This window comes from Sapajus apella, unplaced genomic scaffold, assembly GCF_009761245.1.
Source record: "Sapajus apella isolate SASKATOON/1434 unplaced genomic scaffold, GSC_monkey_1.0 scaffold6, whole genome shotgun sequence".
Classification (NCBI taxonomy): domain Eukaryota; kingdom Metazoa; phylum Chordata; class Mammalia; order Primates; family Cebidae; genus Sapajus; species Sapajus apella.
In genome coordinates, this window is record NW_022436946.1 from 37831712 (window position 1) to 37852062 (window position 20351).

The 20351-nt window shown below is 41.4% G+C and overlaps 1 protein-coding gene across 3 annotated transcripts in view; it reads left to right on the forward strand.

Annotated features, from left to right (window-relative positions):
- FYN (FYN proto-oncogene, Src family tyrosine kinase) overlaps positions 1–20351 on the forward strand; it is a 218201-nt gene that overhangs the window by 7832 nt on the left and 190018 nt on the right. For 2 of the 3 annotated variants that reach the window (XM_032274998.1, XM_032275006.1), the window contains exon 2: positions 19693–19733. The exons of the other annotated variant lie outside the window; for it this stretch is intronic. The gene's annotated coding sequence lies outside the window, so the exon portion shown is untranslated. The remainder of the gene's footprint in view (positions 1–19692; positions 19734–20351) is intronic. 3 annotated transcript variants of the gene reach the window in all.

The following is a 20351-nucleotide window of genomic DNA, read 5'->3' on the forward strand; positions in this document are numbered from 1 at the left end:
GGTGGGAAATTCGCTTATATGGTATGATTGAAACAGCATTTTTAGTAAGAAAGGCAGCACCTTCATTCTTGAGAACAGAAAACGAAAGCATTCTGAAGTTAGTCCTATACAAGGTTTCTTTTAGTCAGATAACCAGAATTGTAACCTCTTTACAATGGAAATCCCTTGAGTTTGACTTCAGAATGTCGTGACTTTCTAAAGGTAGAATGAACTATAGAGTAAGAAAAAACTGTGGGTTATGACTTTCACACATTTGGCTTCTGTGAAAAAAGAGTGATTTTTGTTATTTAGAGGACTATAATAATGTTTTTAGTGTTTCTAGTTGACCAAATCTAATTTTTAGCTACTAAAACACATAAGTAGCCTGAATGGTATTATCCAAATGGACTTGGGTGACATGCAGTATAGACAGCTTAGGAATAAGTGACACTCTGGACTTGATTAGAATGCAGTAATCCTGGAAGAATATAAATTGAACTGGATTTATGGTCTAATAAAAACGTGGGAGGGAAAGATAATGCTTACTGACTCATGAAACTTTAACAATGTTTGTAAGACTCTGACTTGTCGTAATATTTGGATGAGAGCGCTTTCCCGTTTGTCTCAGCCTGCTACCAGGACAGCCTCCTGTGCACCTCCCTCTGAAAGTGAAGCCTGACTTGGGTCTCCTTCTTGGGTATGCTTAGGAAGCAGAGATCATCACATAGTCTGCCCTTGTAAACCCGTGACCTCGAGGAGCACCTGGTTGGTTTGAGCAAATATAGAGTACCTATTAACTGAAGAGTTTGGGGGAGAAAAAAGTACCATGGGAAAGTCCCAGCTCATTGCTTATTTGCACTCAGAAAGCTTTTTCAGAGAACTACTTGTTTCTGGTCTGTATTCTCCTTTCTGTGATACTGTGAAAAAAGTAGAGAGTATACCACAGCTACCTACTCCTCCCTGAATACACCATAGAAATAATAGCATCTGCCATTTTATTGAACTCAGAGGCATGTGTTAGGTGCCTACATACAGTCATGTACTTAATCATAGCAACTCTAGGAGGCATGTATTATTATACCCATTAGTCAGATGGGGAGACTGAGACTCAGAGAGGTAAATGGTTCATTGTCACACAGCTAATAAGTAGTGAAGCCAGGTTTGTGTGACTGCTAAACTAACTCCTGCTTTTGCTCCAGAGCTGTGGCTCCTCATTCTCTGCCTCCTTGCCTTTGCTTTGCAGTTACTTCTGTGTCCTGTGTTGCAGGATACAGAGGCACCTTTACCCACCACGGTAGTCTCACCCTTTCTGATGACTCCCCTCCAATTCTCTCCTATCTCTGGGCTCCCAGAGCACCTGATTACTATCTCATCATCATCCTCATGATAGCCTGACATGTAAGGCAGAGGGAGCCAGCTGGATGGGACAGTGGGGCAGGCACTGGCCTTTGCCACTGGCTTGTGAGCTCTTTGGAAGTCAGAGACTTTATTTTGTGATTGGTTTGCCAACATTAATACCCAGCATGATTCTAGGAGGTACTACCATTATACCCCATTTAAAAGACAGAAAAACTGAGTCACAGAGGCTAAGTGATTTAGTCAGCATCACAGAGTAAGTGACAGAGCTGGGATCTGAACCCAGCAGTCTGGCTCCAACATCTATGCTCTTCACACTAAATTTGCACCATCTCTCTAATGAGATTGGAAACTGGGAGGGTGGAGATGGTGCCCAGCAGCTCCCAGCCCAGTACCTCACGGACTCTGCACAGTAAACATCATCCATTTTGTTCTCCCATCCACCCCAGCAGAGTGACAAACAGAATATATTGAACCAGGTCTTATGGTAAGAAAAGAACATGTGTATGCTGAAGATCTTGTAGAATGCATATCCCAAGGCCTCATTCAGATTCAGTGGGTTATGGGCCAGGCAGGGCTGAACACTTGTCTTCTTTTCTGAATCTGGGAACAGTGAGAAAGGAAGAGTCAGCAGGCAGCTCTGGAAGACAAGGAAGGAAGCAGGTGTAGGGAGTCCCAACTAGAGTGGTGGGAGCAGGCAGAGAAGTGGTAGAAATCATCAATCAGCCGGAGTCAGAGGGTGCTGAAGCTTGAGAGGGGCCCGGGATCATACATCCACACAGAAAGACCTCTCAATTTGTAATTTAAACGTTTCTAAGTACCTGTGCCTTTTGAATGTGCTGGTGGGATTTTATCTGATGAATTCAAACACTTTCATTTTCTTCAGAGCTTGCATCTTTGAGGTACCCAAAAATAGTAGGCTTTTCATGGAGTTGTATAAGGATTCCATCTGCTTTATATTGTAAAGTAGGGCTTTAATGGAAAATTAAAAATGAGCCAGATCTCCTTTCCCACAACAAAGCCCAGGGCACTTTTCCCAATCCTTTTTTCTTTTAATCCCCAGAAAAAGTTACTGAATCTGTATTTCTGTGAAATCCTGCCCAATTTAAATTCTACTGAAAAGGCAAGTAAATACCAACAAGTTTCTTCATTTCCACACAAATGTTGTGTCTATTTAGAAGCAATAATAATTTCAAATGTTGTCACTTGTGAAATATGATTTTTGTTTTAATTTTATTTTTATGTTATTCTAGAGACTGGATGTGTTGCTTGTATCTAGGAGCATACATGCACATAAGGATATTTTAAGAAGCACTAATTTCTGTTCATGCTTTCTCTAGTTACTGTCTGAGTTTGAAGGGTATCACCTTTTATTGCTTAGTTTATTTTCTAACCTAGAAATACAAACATGGTTCCTCATTGTTTTCAAATGTAAAACACAGGAGTTACTGGTGAACTCTTAACATTCTGTCATTCTCTATCTTTTGTCATAATCTCCTACTAGAAATGTCCTTCTGTGGCTGCCCTTTGGGCGCTCCTTTGTCAGATCCACATTCTCTTGATATGTTATATCCTTCAGGTTCTCCATGGTTTGCAGATAGCTTTTGCTTCACTCTCATATTTCCTAGACTGAGTGAGGAGGTGTTGATCCATGTTCCTGTGGATGTGCTGGCTAATGTAGATACTGGTTCTTGGGCCCTGTCCCTTTACTAAACAGCCCAGTGAATGGAAGCAGAATGACCAGGTTCCTTAGCCTGGCCTTCACTGCCTTCTGTAGTATCTAGGTTCTTCCTTACTCATCTTGGCTCACCTCATTTAGCAGATGCTAATGCTTGGTTAGCCAGAAGCCCATCACCATCTCATTCATTGGCAATATGGTTCCAGCCTTTGTTTTCCTTTCTCGGAATCCCCTCATATTTCCCTTTCCTTAGAATTCTACTCACCTGTCTAGGCTCAGCTGCAATCTCAGCTCTCGAAAGCTTCCCGCAGTCTCTTTATTCTCTTGCATTGAACACTTGTATCTCTTAATTGGCTCCTAATAAATGATGCCTGACATTGCTAATTAAATCCAATATGAGAAATTCAGAGTTCAGAAGGTTTTTATGACTTGCCCAAGTTTGTACATTCAGTTACCAATTTAGCTCAGACTGGAATCCAGTTCTCCTAGAAACTGGATTCTGATGACACAGTTGGCCCCACATGTGTAAAAATGTTTGTTGTTCCCCTTTTTGACTGTCCACCTATGGCATGTAGCATACTGTCATTCACAGTGTGGATACTCAGCAGATGTTCATTTAGACAGGCCCGGGGTAAGGCACTGGAACATGCAGCTGGCTTTCTGGACATCTGCACTATGAGGCTGTCATCTTTTTGGACATTGAGCTTCTGTATTTTCTGGTGTCACCAAATTTACTCTCTACTGACCTACAACACAGTTTGGGTTCGTTAACTGTCCTAGACTATTTTAGGAACCAGCATTTCATTTTGAGAATGATATGTATTTGAAGATCTTTTGTGTGGAATCTTGAGCTTTTTGTTAAAAATTTTGGATCATCAGGAAAATAGTTACTTCTTTGCCCTCTGCCATCAGGTTTTCATCCACAAGATTTTCACTAAAAAAAAAAAAGGAAGTTATCAATAGTGCAGAATGACATCCAAGAGCAGGGAGAAAATGCAGAATGCTTCAAAATCTAGAGGGAATTGGAGGAATACAGTAATAAATGATGGGGGAGAGAAGAATAACCAAATGGACCACCAGTATTGTTGGGCCTGAAAGTAGTATGTTCCTACCCACTTCTGGACCTTGCAAAGCAGCATTTAACTGAGTGCCTGAGCCATGTATAGCCCAGTTTTGGCTGTGGAAGCGCTTTTCTCTCCATGCACTAATTTTGTTCACTTTGTAGTAGAGTCTTCTTAGCATAGGAAGAGGGTTCTGTCCCAGACTTAAGGCCCTACAAAGTAATGATTTAACTCTACAGCTCAGCTATAGCCTTTGTTTGTATATCCTTCAAAAGAATGATTGAAAACAAGCTTTCTAAAATGTTTTCCATGCTTATGGGGAGGAACCCCTCGAATCATTTCTATAACACAACAGCACAACAGGCAGTGTTGGTCTGCATTCATGAAGAGCCTTCTCAGCCGCCTGTGAGAGCTTGCTGTGATTCCTCATTAATGGCTTCCCCTGCCTAGTCCTCTCCTGGATGCCAGGTTTAATGTGTCTGTGATAGAGAGCAGTAAGAGCGCTTTCTGTGGATGTAGGCCAACTGCTACAGCTGAAAGGGGGAGGGGAGGTACCTGGTGCTTACTGTTGTTTGAAATGCTATTGTGATCTTTGAGAAGTGGTGGTGGATTTTTTTTTCCTTGCTTAACCATACACTGCCTGTTTATGATTTAAGTGCTTTTTCTGCCACCTCATCACTACAACAACCACCACTTTAAATGTGGGAGACCACATGGCACTTTGACAAAATGTGCTTTCCCCTTTGCTGGCATATAATGTCACCACTTCATGTATTTATCCATTCTGTTCATGTCCAGCCTCTTTTGTACACATCAGCATCAATATTGTCCATTTTCAGTTGCAAGTTTCTAGAAGGCTGAGAGTGAACCTTGTTTAATTTGCCTTGTGCTCTGTAGCACTACACTGTGCATTTATTAAATGCTCATAGGTTATGATTCTAAGCTTCCAAGTTGGGAGGTTTTACATATGTTTTCAGTACTTCTAGAATGAGATGCCTCTTAAGTAACTTTTCTTCATGCAGGTGATACATTAGGTCCTCTGCACTGATGGGTCCTTGGGGTCATGGTTTAGAATCCAGATTTTGGTTGCATGTTTTAGATTCTCCCTTATGTTCTGCATCCTTGGGTGAAAATGCAATGGCCCTATCTTCTAATCTTGCCTGTCCATTAGGACCAAAGCAGAGGTAATGTGCCACACCTTACCCTTCACTTCATATAAGTGTGTTTGACCATGTAATTCCCATTGTCTTATAGTCCATATTCAACAGATTCTTGATTTCAGACTGACAAGTGTTAGAGGTTATTCTCTTTGAGGTTGAGAATTACTCAGTGAAGACTGGTGAGGTTGAGGGGCAGCTAGGAAGACTCTGGAAGGACTGTGGTAGAATGAACAGAACCAGTTGCCTCTGTGGATGGCAGCAGCTCCTGGGAAAGGGACAGGTTGTGGTTAATTTATTCATAAGTATGATCCAAGAAGGATTGGCACTTAAACTGCAACCCTAAACACTATTTGATTGTACCCCAGTCCAACATGCCACTTGGGGAAGAGTCCCTGATCTGGGGCACCCAAGGCAAGCCCCACTGCCTTCCCTGATCCCCACATCTCTAGCTGTGACAGAGGTTCTGTTTCCAGCGAATGAAATACCCTGGCCCCCATCCCCAGAACAGGGCTTCCTTCCACACGATTGAGATCCAGATCTGCTGCCGTGGGAAGATTCCTGCTCTGTGCTCCTCACCAACCATGGGGTTCTCAGTGTAGCCCATAGTTGAGCTAGAACATGCAGGAATGATCCACTAAAGAGGGAGGTGTTGGTGAGGCAGGAGCAAGAAGGAACGATGGATGGAAGGAGATTGGTGAAGAGTTGGTGGAGGTGAGATCCTAATTAAGTATAAGAGTTAGACCTTATATTGGTTTCCTGGGACTGCCATAACAAATTCCCACAAACTCGGTTTAACACAAGAGAACATTTTCTCTCATAGTCCTGGAGGCCCAACAGAAACCAAGCTCTCAGCAGGGTTGGTTTCTTATGGAGTCCCTGAAGGAGATTCTGTCCCAGGCCTCTCTCCTGGCTTGTGGTGGCTGCCGGCACACCTTGGCTTTCTTTGGCTTGTAGACATGTCACTATAATCTCTGCCTCCATCTTCACGGGCAGCCTCCTCTTTGTGTCATTGCATGACCATCTCCTCTCTTATAAGGACGCTTGCCACTGAATTTAGGGCCAGCCCTAATATGGGATATTCTTATCTTAATTGCAGCTACAAAGACCCCCTTTTCCAAATAGGCCACATTCACAGATAACAGATGGGCATGGGTTTTGTTTTTTTTTTTTTCCCCTTTTTGGTGGTGGTGGAGGTGGTGGAGCACCATTGAACCCATTATAGCGCTCAAAGTGATAGAAAGTTAATAGTCACTCAGGGAAAAAGAATGGACAAGAACAGTATTTATAGGAACACATGCCTACTGAATGGCAGGCATGGCGCTATGTACTTTACCTGTGTGATTTTAACCATTACAGCAAGACAGGTAAAGATACAGTAAAATTTGCATGTGAGAAGAAAGGAATTCAAAGGAGTGGAGTGTCCTGGAACTTTTCTGTGAAATTGGAGGCCAAATTGTCATCTCATGTTGGGAGATCTGGAGAAGGGAGAAGGGGCTTGGAGAATCTAGAAAAAATTCAGACAGCCACTAAACTATAAATAGTGTGTAAATAGATGGATAAAAAATACAACAGAGTGAGGCCCCATTGGAATTTGCACGTATTTTAATGGTTCCCTTTAGCCCAATTTTGTGACTTTGGCTGGTAATACTTGTCACTTTGGAATGAAAAATCTGACCTTGTGGTGGCCTAGAGTTGGGCATTGGTTAAATAATAGGATGCTTTAAGAGACTAAAGAAAACATCGTTTGAATCAGCTGAAACTAGCTTTCAGGCTGGATAGGGGTGTAAGCTTGGACTGGAGGTGACAGATAAGGTAAGGAAGGGTCTGAGGCCTCAGGAATGTGATGAGTGGGTACAGCAGGTGTGGAAGAGGAGTGACAAGGGTGAGGGGGCCTCAGACGAAGAAACCCAGGAAGTAGAGAGTTCCAAAATGATGCTGATGCAAGGGTGGTTTTGGACCTCCACTCAACAGTAGAATAGAGATTGAGGATATTGGGTAGGAAGAATTGAAGAAACTGAAAGCCATAGGCTCCCTTTGCCCTTTGGGTCAAATATGTATAAATGGTATCTTCTAAGAGAATGACCTGTCAATGTGTTGTACTTTTTTTTTTTTTTTTTTTAAATCCTGGATAAGTGTTCTGGGACCTCTTAGACCTTGCATTATGAGCAGCTGGTTTAGTGGGAATAATGTTTTGAACTGGTATTTAATTTACTTTCCCTTCCTCCTAATTCTTGTTGCCCTGGGAGTCTCCCCCATTGAAGCTAAGGATTCCATCACTTCAAGAGGAGGACAGAACATGGTTAGGGACAAAGAAGACATTGTTCAGCTTTTGACTTCCAAAACAAGCCCTTAAAGCATGTTTCAGAGAACAGAGTTAGCCCAAGCCTTCATTTAAGAGAGACAGGCTTTGTTAGAAGAAAAATGGTTTGTGGATTCCAAGCAGCCAAATCTCAGAAGGCCTGGCATATATTGTACATTAAGCCACCGAGGAGGGAGCCTACAGGATCATTTCCGTTAGCCCAACAAGGAGAAAATCACTTTCTGGGTTGGTAGGAGGAGCTTGCAGAGATTCAGAGGATTCCAGGGTTAAGAAATGGATGGGTCACTGAGATCTAGCGCCCAGTTGTCCTGGGCTTCTGCTTAAGGGGTTATTGAGATGATAGACAGCCCAGGTAGGTGGGTGACCCCCTATAAGCAGAGACCATTGATACCGTGCCTCCTCTCTAGAACTCTGGAAGGAAACCACCTTGTAGTTAGCCCTGCAGTGGGGCACATTTAAGTAGAAGTGGGCCCCGAGGTGGTGTTCCCTCCCAGTTCCCCAAAGCCTGTACATGGCATGGGGAAATCCCAACAGTTCTGCTTATGCCCCTGGGTGGATGTAAAGGTACTGAGAGATCTAGGGTCAGAACTGAAAGGGCACAGAAAGGAAGTGTGCCAGTCTCACTGCTGGAGGCTGGCTGGGATCATAGCCCCAGAAACTACTGAGCCCCAGTGAGGTATTGACCAGCTACGTCAACCAAACCAGCCCAGCACCCAAAGACATCTCATAGGGGTCAGAGGCCAGCACTTAGATTGGATCCTCTCCCCATCACTGTGATGGTCTGTAATCTCCCTGGGGAGAAGGAGGAGAGGGAAAGGAACATAGCCCTGAAAGGCAGCTTGAAGTGAGTTTAATTTGACTAATTGCCCTGAAGCAACTAAAGTTTTAACTCTTAAGCAACTAGGTTGCTAGTAATGAGTAAGATTGTTTTGTTTTTTTTTTTTTTTTTTCTGCCGTAAGTGGAAATGCAATGATCATAATCAAGTTCAATTTGATCATGCAAAAATAAAGAAACATATTTTATATATTGTTGAGTAGTAAGTGTACATTTCAAACCTGCCACTCTGCATTTGGGCTATATTTTAACTTCTTAAACTCTTTTATTTGTGACCAATTTACCTATACTCTTACGGTATACCGTTTTTCCTTTGATTAAATCATGGCTTAAGTATACCTATCTTAGGTTCATATGCGGCAAGAAGTATGAAGTTCTGTCCTCAAGAGGCAGAGTTTTCCACCTGATGTTTAAGGCATTGTGTGGTTTCTGGCTTCTCATTATTTAGCTAGTGGCAGTTTTTCCCTGTGCCATGGAAGGACGGACTCAGTTGCCTTGGGGCCTCAGGTCAGTGGAAAGTATTAGAATTTCAAGCCTTTCTCTAATGAGTTTACTGTGATGCTGGAGACTAGAGGAGAATTTTTACTGTGTGTGATCCTTCAGTTCCCTATTTTAAAGGTAACAGGGTGAATAGTAGAAATGTCTCTAAATACAAGGGGAAATGCTCTTCATTTTTATTCAGCTCTCATGTACTAAATAAAGTATCAGTTTATGAAGGGATTCATTTCCAAGTATAATTTATAAGTAGTTACCAGAACACTCAAATGAGAGAGGGGGAGAGAAAACCAGTTAGCTCTTTTTAATCGCATTTCATCTCTCTTTGACATTCATATGAGGATGATGCTGCATTTAAGATGATGTATTTTAAAACCTGCTGTTTCTGAAATACCTAGTAATTTTGGAAGGGAAATCATCAGACTTGCTTTGAAAGTGTTCCTTTGTTGGGGTTGTTCTGGGGTGAGGTGGGGAGTTGCCTGTTTGGATACTGCTTATGTATTTTCTTATCAGGAAATTATTGTGACACTCTGCGCAAATTTTCTCAAAACATAAATACATCTCATGCTTTCCCTTGTCTGTCAGGGGTAACCAAGAGAGTTAGGGATGGAGAACCATATAATTTAAATTGAAAAGAGTCACTAAATAATTAAATTGATCGAATTTTAAAAATATTGATTTATTAACTGACATTTTAAAAATATTTTGGACCTATAAAATAGCTCTCTTCAAAATCTTTTCTGGAAATTAAATTTTTAAAACTTAAAAACATATGTCCATGTAGATTAAATTTAAAAATCTCTTATATTGATTATCTGAGCTTTATAAACCAAGAACATAATTATTTTTCACTTATATTAGTCAACTTTTTGGCCATGTCTCTATCCAAGTGTCACCTGTGCCAGTGACACTTTATATGAAGAATGAATTGTTTTTAATTTTCTTGCAAAGTTGCCTCCAGTCTCTTCAAAGTTGTGTTTATAATTAGTTTTTGAAATTAATATCTTTGATTGGCTTCTATGTGTACATCAGTACACAGTATTTCTCATTGAGAAAATTGCTCTTAGATGCAATTTTCTCTGAACAAACTCTGCTAAATGGAAGTTCTTGTTAGACAAGTTTTAAAAATATTGAAATGTGTAAATATTTTCATCCAGATATTTTCACAGATCTTTTTCTTTCACTCAGAATTCTTATATTCAAATATTTTCATAAGACAAAACTTATTGAAAGTAAGTTGCTCTGTGGTCTTTTTAAATGTTTTGTCAAATTTAAATGGCACAAAATTACAGACCTTCTCAATTTCATTCCATTCTGTTATAGAATATAAATGCATCCAATTAAAACTGGGGACTCCATCAAAAGAGTGCACAAGTCAAGATACTACAAAACCTCACAATATAATTTCAGACTTAAATCTTGAACACTGACTTCTCATCATGCAGTGTTTTCATTTCCTCCTTTGCTTTTGTTGGGACAAATTTGAGCATCTTCTGTTTACAAGCCTTATTTTCAATAGCTGCAATTGGCTACATGCTTCAAAAGCTGAAGTGTTTTGGTGCTTCATTCACTGCTTTGATCAAAGACTTCCAACTGGTTTGGAAAAGAATGCACCCAAACTTTAAAGGCCTTGTCTATCATGCCATTATGGCACACCCAGGTTGACGTAGAAAGTCATCTCTCAAGCATTAACAAAACCCAGTTGATGATGACAGGTGGCAAAAGAGAAGGCATATACTGCTATGTGGAAGTGTTTTTTGTATTCAGTATTGGCTTTGTTATAAAAATTTTGGAATGTTTATAACTGGGTATATATGTAACTATTAATTTCTACATCTACAGTTTTTGCATTCGGTAGAATATAGCCACTTGTTTGAATGCAGTTATGAATTATGCATGTGCCATAACACATTCTAAGTAACTTTCTGCACTGTAGGTTTCCTGATTTAGTAAGAACATTATTTTTAGCATCACAAAATTTGTATTTGTATTATTCCTGTGAAATCAAATCATTTTATCTCCTGTGTTGAACTTTTTACAATTTACAGTAGCATTTGCAATAATATGAGATGTTTTACCTGTGACAAGATAAACCTCCACAAACTTTATTTTGATCCCAAGAGATGGACAGAAAAAATATTATTTGAATTAATTGATTTTCTGTGTAAAACACTTGGAAATACTAACATAAAACTGGAATAATTTAACTGTTGGTGAAGTTTTCTCTTCTGCTAATGAAGCTAATGCATCAAAGTCATCATTTAACTTTTCATATATGCCCCAGAAAACCTGAGCTCAAAAATAAGCAAAATCAATTGGGAACAACAGACATTTGATCCAAAGGAAATGTCTCCTAGAGCGCTATGTTAGTAAACCCTCAGCAGCTACATATGGTAAATCATCTTTCTCTCAACATAGTCTTGCATCACTATTAACATTTGAAGTAGTTGCTGTTGCTTCTTTAGCAGATTCGTGACTTGTGGTTTATGTAGTTAGTGATATCACCAAAGTTCCCATGTTGGATAGTAAATATCAACAAACATTTTATGTGAATTTATGTTCACCATGTACTTTCTTGAAAAGCAGAAATTTGGTACTTAAGTTTACATTAAACTTACACTTTGTTTTTCTTTTTTAGTTCATCGCTGCCAAAAAGTATATTGCAAAATAAAATAGTATAACCATTCAATAAATGGCAAAAGCACTGAAATGAAGGCGTTCAGACAATTCTTTAAAAGATCTGTAGCAAATCTGTTTCCTGTGAATATTTCACATATGCCTAACCTATAACTTCCTGTGTTTTCCATTCATCCTTCTGGCTGGTGTTTTATGCATCTCAGGCTGCAATGTGGGTCTACAGTACAATGGTCAGCACGTCTAGTGTCTGGCAGAGGCAGTGGCCTCGGATATTTTTCCCATTACCAATCAAGACTGGAAGGAGTTAGCTACCCTTAGCTGCTTATGTCCAAGTACTGTTTGTTTTATGGTGAGCGTACTACGTGTTGTCCTTGAAAGGGAGGTGTTGCTTACACCACGATTGGAAAGGGACAGGAAAAGAGATGGATTGTCATTGGTCATCTTTCAGCTTTAATCACATGTTAATATGAACATTCCCCTCACTGTATAGTCATCTCACACATTGGTAAGCAAGGTATAGGAGAAGCTGCAAGTGCAAAGTGGAGGTTACAAAACCCATCCTGGTGGATTTTAATATAACCAATAATAACACTTGGTTTACAAAGTGAAACATCGGATAAGTGCTTAACCTGACTATACTGGGACAACAGGCATAAACCAGCACTTTTGCAGACAAGGGGAGGGACACCGTCAGCTTGGGTAGACATCACACTTCTCCATCTGCTTTGCAGCCTCCTTTGTCTGGTCTCTGCCCTTCTATAGTCTTGATCTTTCCAACCCCATTTCCCACAATACCTGAATGAGCTTTTAAAAATCTATATGACAAAGCAGGAGGATCACTTGAAGCCAGGAGTTCGTGACCAGCCTGGGCAACATAGTGAAACTCCATCTCTACAAAAAATTTTCAAATTAGCCAGCCATGGTGAAGCACTTGTGTAGTCCCAGCTACCTGGGAGGCTGAGGTATGAGGATCACTTCAGTCTAAGAGGTTGAGGCTACAGTGAGCTATGATCTTACCACTGCTCTCCAGCCTGGGTGGCAGAGTGAGACGCTGTCTCTAAAGTTAAAAATGCATATATTTAAAATACTCTATATGAGATCATGTTGCTCCCCTGATGTGATCCTATCGCAGTTGGGATAAAATCCAACTCTTTGCTGCACCCAAGCAAGAGGCCCTTTGTGCTCTTGCCTGACTGGCTCCAACTAGATTTTAAGCTTCTAGGGAACGTACACCTGGATATGTGCCTCCTTTGTCAGAAGGGGACGTGAGATTGCTCAATATATTATCTTGTTGTGATGAATGTGATTTACTTTGAATTGATGAAAGAAAAAAGGAGTGTCTTGGTAATCCATGACAGTAAGCAAATTCAAGTCCAAATCTCTATGTTCCAAATATGATTTGTGTCTCTGGTAACAAAGTTGGACAGCAGAATATATATGCCAGGATGGATTCTCTCCATAAGATGGAAGTCTTATGATGCATATAACCATTCTGATTCTGTGGTCTCCAAGCCCTCCCCGCCTCTTGGAAGTGTGAATTCTAGGGAATCCATTGTCTTCCTCAGCATTAGATCAGAGACTTTAAGTACATTTGGAAAGATGCTGCTCTGGGTGATTTGAGGGAAACTGACACGCAAAAGCTTGTGCGACTCTCAGGGACCTGTGGTGTTGGTGGTAGGGGAATACTCTGAAGTCACGATTTTGAGACCTTGTTGTGTTCTTGCACAACTGCTTCTGTTGCTTCTCTTTGTGAAACGTGCTACTGTTCAATTTTATCATGAATGCCTTTCCAAGGACAGTAAATGGTTTTACACACTATGACATCGTTTCCATGGCAACTAATGCATTTTAGCAAAGAGAGACTGTGATAGAAGTAGGCTAAAAAGGACAAATGCAGAAATGGCACAGTGTAAAATGTAGGGCAGTGTGTGTTGTAGTAAAGATTTTTTTTTCCCCTGGCTTCTTGCTGAGGAAAACCTATATAACCAGATTTTGGATATTTTTTTTAACTATTGCTGATAAAATTTTATTGCACCCAACACAGTCTCATATTTTTCTGACACAGTTCCTTCAGTTGGTACTTGGGCCTTTTGTTTGCTGCTTTCATATGATGATCATTTCCGTAACAGATAGACATTTGTAAGTTTATCCATCTTAAAGGATGCATTCTCCTTAATCCCCGCTCTCCTTTGGCTAACACCCCACTTCTCTGCTACCCTTAATTTCAGTTCTTCTTGAGAGGGTTGTCAATACTACCTGTCTCCACACAGTGTTTGTTAAAAATCAGAGCCATTCCAATCTGGCTTTCATTCCACCATTTGATCCAGTATTACCAGCTGGTCGCACCCTCATCCTCTAAGTCTACTGCAGCTCTCTTGTTTATTTAGAAGCTAACTGCATGAGTCCACATTTCACATCATTCTACACCACATCAACCCCTATTTATGTCAATCATGGCTAAGAAATAATAAGGGAATGTGTTACCCTGCTTTGTATATCTGAATATATTTGGATTTTTTTTTTGTTATATGATAATAAAACCCCCTCCGTGCTCTTAAATAAATCCCCAGTAGTGAGCAGATACCAGTCAATTTCCCATTTAACAGAAGGAGAAACGGAAGCATGTACCTTTTTATGACTTCTAAAGATAGCAAACCACTCTATGGGCTGGATCATACATACCCTCATTCATGTTTTGTTGGGCCACATGGTGCATTTAAAAATGTAAACTAACACTTTTAAATTGGGCAATATTATATAAAAGCTGAGATTTCCAACTTCTCCTGAAAAAAAAAAATGAGAGATTTGGCAAAACTGAACCTGTGTTCTCTAATGATAACAGCCAGCCCAGGCAGTGTCGTGGCTGGCTTATTCCGAGGGGGCAGGGCTCTTCAGCTTACCCAGCCTCATCTCACCTGCATTATTCATTTATGTTGCTTACCTGGCCCCTGTGGGTTTTTAAATATGTGACCCTTACCGAACCCTCTCCCACCCTATTGCAGAGCAGATAAATAGCAGAATTTGGGATGGAACTTGGTTTTCAAGCCAATCTCTTCCTCCCTGCCCGTGGCCCACAATTCTGTATTGTAGAGAGTAATTCATAGGTGAGGGATGAGGGGCATCATCAGGTGATCATCATCATACTAACTGAAACAGACCCTGCAGCTATACACTGTTCTTATGGAGTCTCTTGATTGCCTCTGTCAGAAGTTGTGTGCTCTCAATTGTGATGTGCAAGGCGGAGGTGCTGGGGTAGAATGCGGAAATTTATATGTGCATTTACAAAAACTGGCCCAAAAGCTCCAGTATCATAACAGGGGTTTCTTATTTTCCAAATCTTCTGTGAGCATGTATTACCTTTATAATGAGTTAAATATTTGTATAAGATAAACAAGAACAAAATAGTAATACAAAGTACACATAGCACTGGTTGAGACCTGTGCCATCCTCCCAGTGTGGGGGTTACCAGGGCCTTGCCCAGCTGCCTCTACTGTCCCCTACTAGACTAGTCTTTCCCCTAGATGCCCCTGGGGTAGTACCAATGTCTAGTACCAGGTTTGTCACTGCCCTGTGCTCCACATTTTGAATATGCAGTATCACTGCACCTTGATTAGGGCTGGGTGAGACAGGAGAAGAAGTTGCAGTTGCTGCCATTTCTAACCTTGGGAGAAGGTTTGTGCATGAAGCAAGACACAGGAGAATGAGCAAGTTTGGGGCCAGAATGAATGGTTGGAGGAAAATACATCTTTCTTGGGGAAACGAGGCAATGAGGAATGCTCCACAACAGAGGGCCTTGTCTGAGCTGGGTCCTGTCTCAGGCGCCTAACCCAGCTGTTGGGCACACAGGAGACTGTGGTGACCCTGAGCGTGGATGGTCCCACACACTGCATGTCTGTCTGCAGCTGCACGGGCCCTGGGGAGCCCTGTGAGAGTAGGCCTGTTTCTGGGCTGCAGGCAGGGAGCCAGGGGCTGCCCTGTTGCCAGAGAGCATTGAGGAGCTTCTATGTGTGCTCTGTATATGTCTCAGCTTTCTTTGGAATTATGGCGGAGTCTGGCCCTGCCTGGTCTTTTTTGTGCCTTGGGTCCTAAGTTAAGAATAAGCGAAGGAACTCTTGTCCCTGTGGACACGCTTGATGTGGAAGTTGCTATCAAATGGCTATTTTATCCTTGGTCACCACTGACATCACTCCACTTACGGTTCTGAGGTTCTCACTTTAGTTGTGGTTGAATAGAGCTATGATCATTGGAGCAGAAAGAAGCCATTCAGATGTGAATCTGTGAAGATGTGTCTAGCAATGTACAGATGTTTTTTGGCAGGTCAATGAATATTTTAAATCTTTTGCAAACAGTAAAAAGTGTTGAATTCGAAATAGAGAGGAAACTATGGCAGGGGAAAATTATACCTCATTTTTCTCTCAATCTTCCATTTTTAAAGTAACCAGACAAAATCTTGGATTCATCATGGCCCTTAAATGTCCTTCATCCTGTTTGAGACGTGATTATGTCCTTAATGTATTGAATCTCTTTCGATAACAAGAATTGTTGGGTAGTAGTAAACATAATAGCAGAATCTCCAGGTTGGATCGCCATCATTTATTTAAAGCTAAAGACACAGGACTGAAGTTAAAGATGAAGGTCATCTTCTGGTTTTGAATACATCGTGTGTGGTGTGTGCTTGCACTCTAGATTTATACACTCCACCATCACCCCAACACGCATACCTCCTGGTAATGCATGGGGCAGTAGGGTGAACTTGATTTAATGCCCTCTGTCACATCCCCTCTTCACCCTTCCTCCAGCCATCACCAGAGATGCCACACGCCCCTGTATGTTACAGGTACCGTGCTCAGTGTAGTCCCAGCCACCAACAAGCTAATAACAGTCTAGCAGTGAGACAGTGAAACAGGCCCTGTGCAAAGTGCTATAGGAACACAGAGAAGAGGAAATCTAGTCCTGCATGAGAGTGTGGGCAAAGGAAAACAAGAGTGAAAAAGTGATTTTGATCTGGACCCTGCAGGCTGATTAGGAGAAAGTTATTACCTAGCAGGGTTGGTGAGATTGGAATGACAAGGCATAGCCCAGTGCCAGGAATATATTGGGGGCTGCATTTCTTTTTCGGCTCCTTCCTGGGATAGAGGCGGGTTGAAAACACAGTGGTACAGTACGGAAGTGTGCCACTACTTCTAGCTGCCTTCTTAGCTACTGTACACCGCCTCTCACAGTCTGGCCTCTGCCTTACTTCCTGCCCTTTTCCCTCCAGCCTGCCGCCATCCTCCTAGCCACTCCTCTGTTCTGCAGCACTGTTCAGCCTCTGGCCATTCTCTGAGCATGCAGCCAGAGCTCTTTTTACTGTGTCCTGGTTACTCCATGTGCACTGCCCTGTCGTGAGGTTCACAGGGGGATGTCTGTGGGCATTTGGAAACAGTGCAGGGGGTAAGGAGGAGCTGGAGGGATGGCCCTATCAAGAGAGAGCCCAGAGTTGAGGATTGCTCAGTTTTATTTATTATCTGTGTGTTCTCCCAAAGATGGAGGGTTGGTCTGATCTGAACAGTTGTAAGTAGTTCGTTTTTGGTCAAGATCTTGTCCTTTGGCTTCCATGCCTGCAGTTGACCACGCATTTGCAACGTTAATGCATCAGCCTTTTCCACTGGGCTATCTGGGTCACTTCAGTCATGTTTCTCAAACAAAACATCAGCACCACTTCAGCAAGAAGAATAAAAGCTTGGGAAATGCCCTAATGCCCAAAGCCCACAGTTGAATGCATAGACAATTGTTTAAAATATGCATATAACTACATATGCATATCGATATCCTATCTATACACACACATGCACACACACACAGTGGGTGGAGGTGGGAGAAGCCTATCTTCCCTTAGTCTTGGAAACCTAAAACTTGGATCTTCAAAAAATTAAATTTAGAATAAAGATAAATTAGGAAGATGATTGGTCACTTTTTTAAAAAATAATTTTTAAGAAAATATGAGTCTTTGAAATAAAAAGTATCTCTATTTCTCTTAAACATTTGTGAATAAACATTTACTTATTCTCAACTTTTCAGAAAGACAGCCTTAAGATATACATGGTTTTAAAAGCAAATGCCACTCTTTATTCTAGATGGCAATTCTATTTTTCGTCCGTCCTTATCATCTTTGAAACAATGGAGCCACTACCTAAAAATACTTCAGTATCTTTCTTGGAGTCTTCGGAGTTAAAGCTGTGGTGTCCTCCTTTTGGTTTATAGCTGCAGAATGATGGGTGTATATATTGTTTTTGTTAGTTAACTCCATCTGTTTCGTAAGCCTGAAAAAGAAATTGGATGATGCCGTATATACGTATGGATGGATAACACTCCTTATGCAGTAGTGAGTCAGCAGCTTCAAATGGGTTTTCGGTTTTCCTATTGGTACTGGTTACTAAAGTGCTGTAGCTGAAGTGCTCCTTCTTTCAGAATCTGTTGCGAATTGGGTATCCTATGTTGTTGGAATTACACAGTATGCCTAAAAGAAGGGCATTAAGTTTCTTCCCTGCTTTGGAAATGGTAATGATTTTCCAAGTGGTCTTTCTGTGGCTGATGGAAGAATCTCTCACCTTGAAAATGGAAATCTCCTTATTGTGACCTATAAATCAGAGCAACAACTTTTCTGGGCCTCTGCAGAAGTGTTCAAGAATGGAAGGCAAACTTCCACTCTCCATTATGTTCCCTTTTGTGAAGAGTTCTCATAGTGTTGATTTATTCTTTCCTGATTATAGGGAAGCAAGTTAAATTTTCTGGCAAAGAATTCTCATTTGATACAGCTCAGCAGATCCCCAGTGGGTTAGCTAAAAGAAAAGGCATATCTTGCCTGGTGGTTTCTCATAGGACAGGACAGCGTATCTCAGAACCCAGGAAGAGATGGGATGCTATGGGTTGCTAAGGCACGAGCTGCAGTGGCATGCTGATTAGCACATTCTCTCTCACCTCCATGGTGGTTCTCTTGCTTGTCTGCAGTGAGTTCATGATTTGAATGCCCATCTGCAGAAAACAATATATGAGTTTCAGATTCTCTTCCCCATGGTCATTGTTTCTTTCCTTCATTGTGAGTCATCTTTCATTAAACAAAACAAAGATGTTACTGTTAATTATACATCTTTTGAAGCAGTGCAAAAATTCTTGTGTGTATGTGGTGGGGGGTGGTGGTTTTGATGGGAATAGTAATTTATAATGGGGGTGTTTTAAATTGTCGATCAGGAAGATACTAAGAGTCACACTGAAAAGCTTAAGAGTCTCTACTAAGATAGCAAAAAATTGTTTCTGCCTTTTTTTCGTATTTCATAAAGCCCTTACTTTCTGCCCTAACATATTGTTGTAAACATATTTCCATTCAACTATTTTCATTGTTCTCTTTTATATACCTTATTAAAACTGCAGCTTTATTCAGCTGAAATTGCAAATAATAGATGAAGTACCATAATACTGGCCGTTTGTAGGCAGAGTATGTGAGCAAACTGGAAAGCTGCCATCCTGCTCCTGGCACTATAAAGATTAATGTGAAGCACGCATGGGTGTCATCAGAACCAGCACTCAGCCTTGCCAGGGGCTTGGCACAAGGTTCTAAGGTAATCCTGGAGGTGAAGTTCCATGGACAAGTTAGTGCAGGTTGGTGGGTTGGCAAACCTCTTGCTGAGGGGAACCCCAGCTGATGGGAACCAGGGGCCAACCCCAAAAGGCTTTTTTGACAGTGAGGCCCACCCACAGTCGGATAGGAAGTAGGAAAGGTATGGGCTGGGTGCTGGGGGTATTTTAATACAAGAGGTAAATTGAGTAAGCCCTTGGAAGACTCAATTTTGTGCCCCAAACATGGATGGCTTGTAGAGACTCTGAAAAAGGGAAGTGTGTGTTTGTGTGTGTGTGTGTACACAAGGTCACCATCCTTATCTTTCTTGGTTCTAGAAAGTTAAAATCACATGATGGCTTCTTTTGGTGGTACAAGACCAGGTCTTTGCAGTTTCAGGCAGGTGTTTGTGGCAACTGTGACTTAGCAATTGTGTGAATGAGAAAAAAAATTGTGGCCAAATTGATTGTCTGCAACAAATGGAAATTCTATGGTGGTGCTTTGTGGGTGGTTTGTAGGCAGAGAGTACTTGGTTCCCTTTTGATGTCTCACTTTTTTTCTTCTTCTTCTTCTACAGTTTTTTTGAAGAAGCAGGATGCTGATCTAGACGTGGAAAAAGTAAGTTGGCAAGTTTTGCACTGAGAGCATGTGCCTTGTGAATTGGAAAGGGCTTCCTGTTGGAACCCAGGATGAAGTCTACTTTCAGTGTGGGATTATAATTCTGAGTCCATAGATTTCTAAGACAGAGATTGAATTGGAGATGGAACTGGTATGTGAAATAGAAAGAAAATCTTACCTTCCTTAGCGGAGCCACTATTTTCTGCCTTCCCTTAGTTGTGACACTCAATTCTGGTAATTTATGGGAACATATGTTTTGACTATAAGTTATGGCTCCCACCTCAGAAATAGAATGGAACAGCTGTCCCATGGGTGAGTAGCCTTCGTGCTGGGGGGGAATGGGGAGCACCTGTCCTCAGGCTGGTCAAGGAGGTCAGTCCATTCATTGTTTTTCCTCCACTTTCAGATGGCTGCTGCTCACCTCTGCCTGAGTGGCATCTTTGATTGCAGCCACTGTGTAGCAGGTCATTCTTTCATTAACTTAACGTTTTTTGGTTCCCACTGGGTATTAGACATCATGCTGGACTCTGCTGAGACAAAAGTGAATGTGACTAACTAGTACTCAGGTAATTGTGGTACAACCTGAGAGAGCTGTGCAGAAGGGGCTTGGAAGCTCTG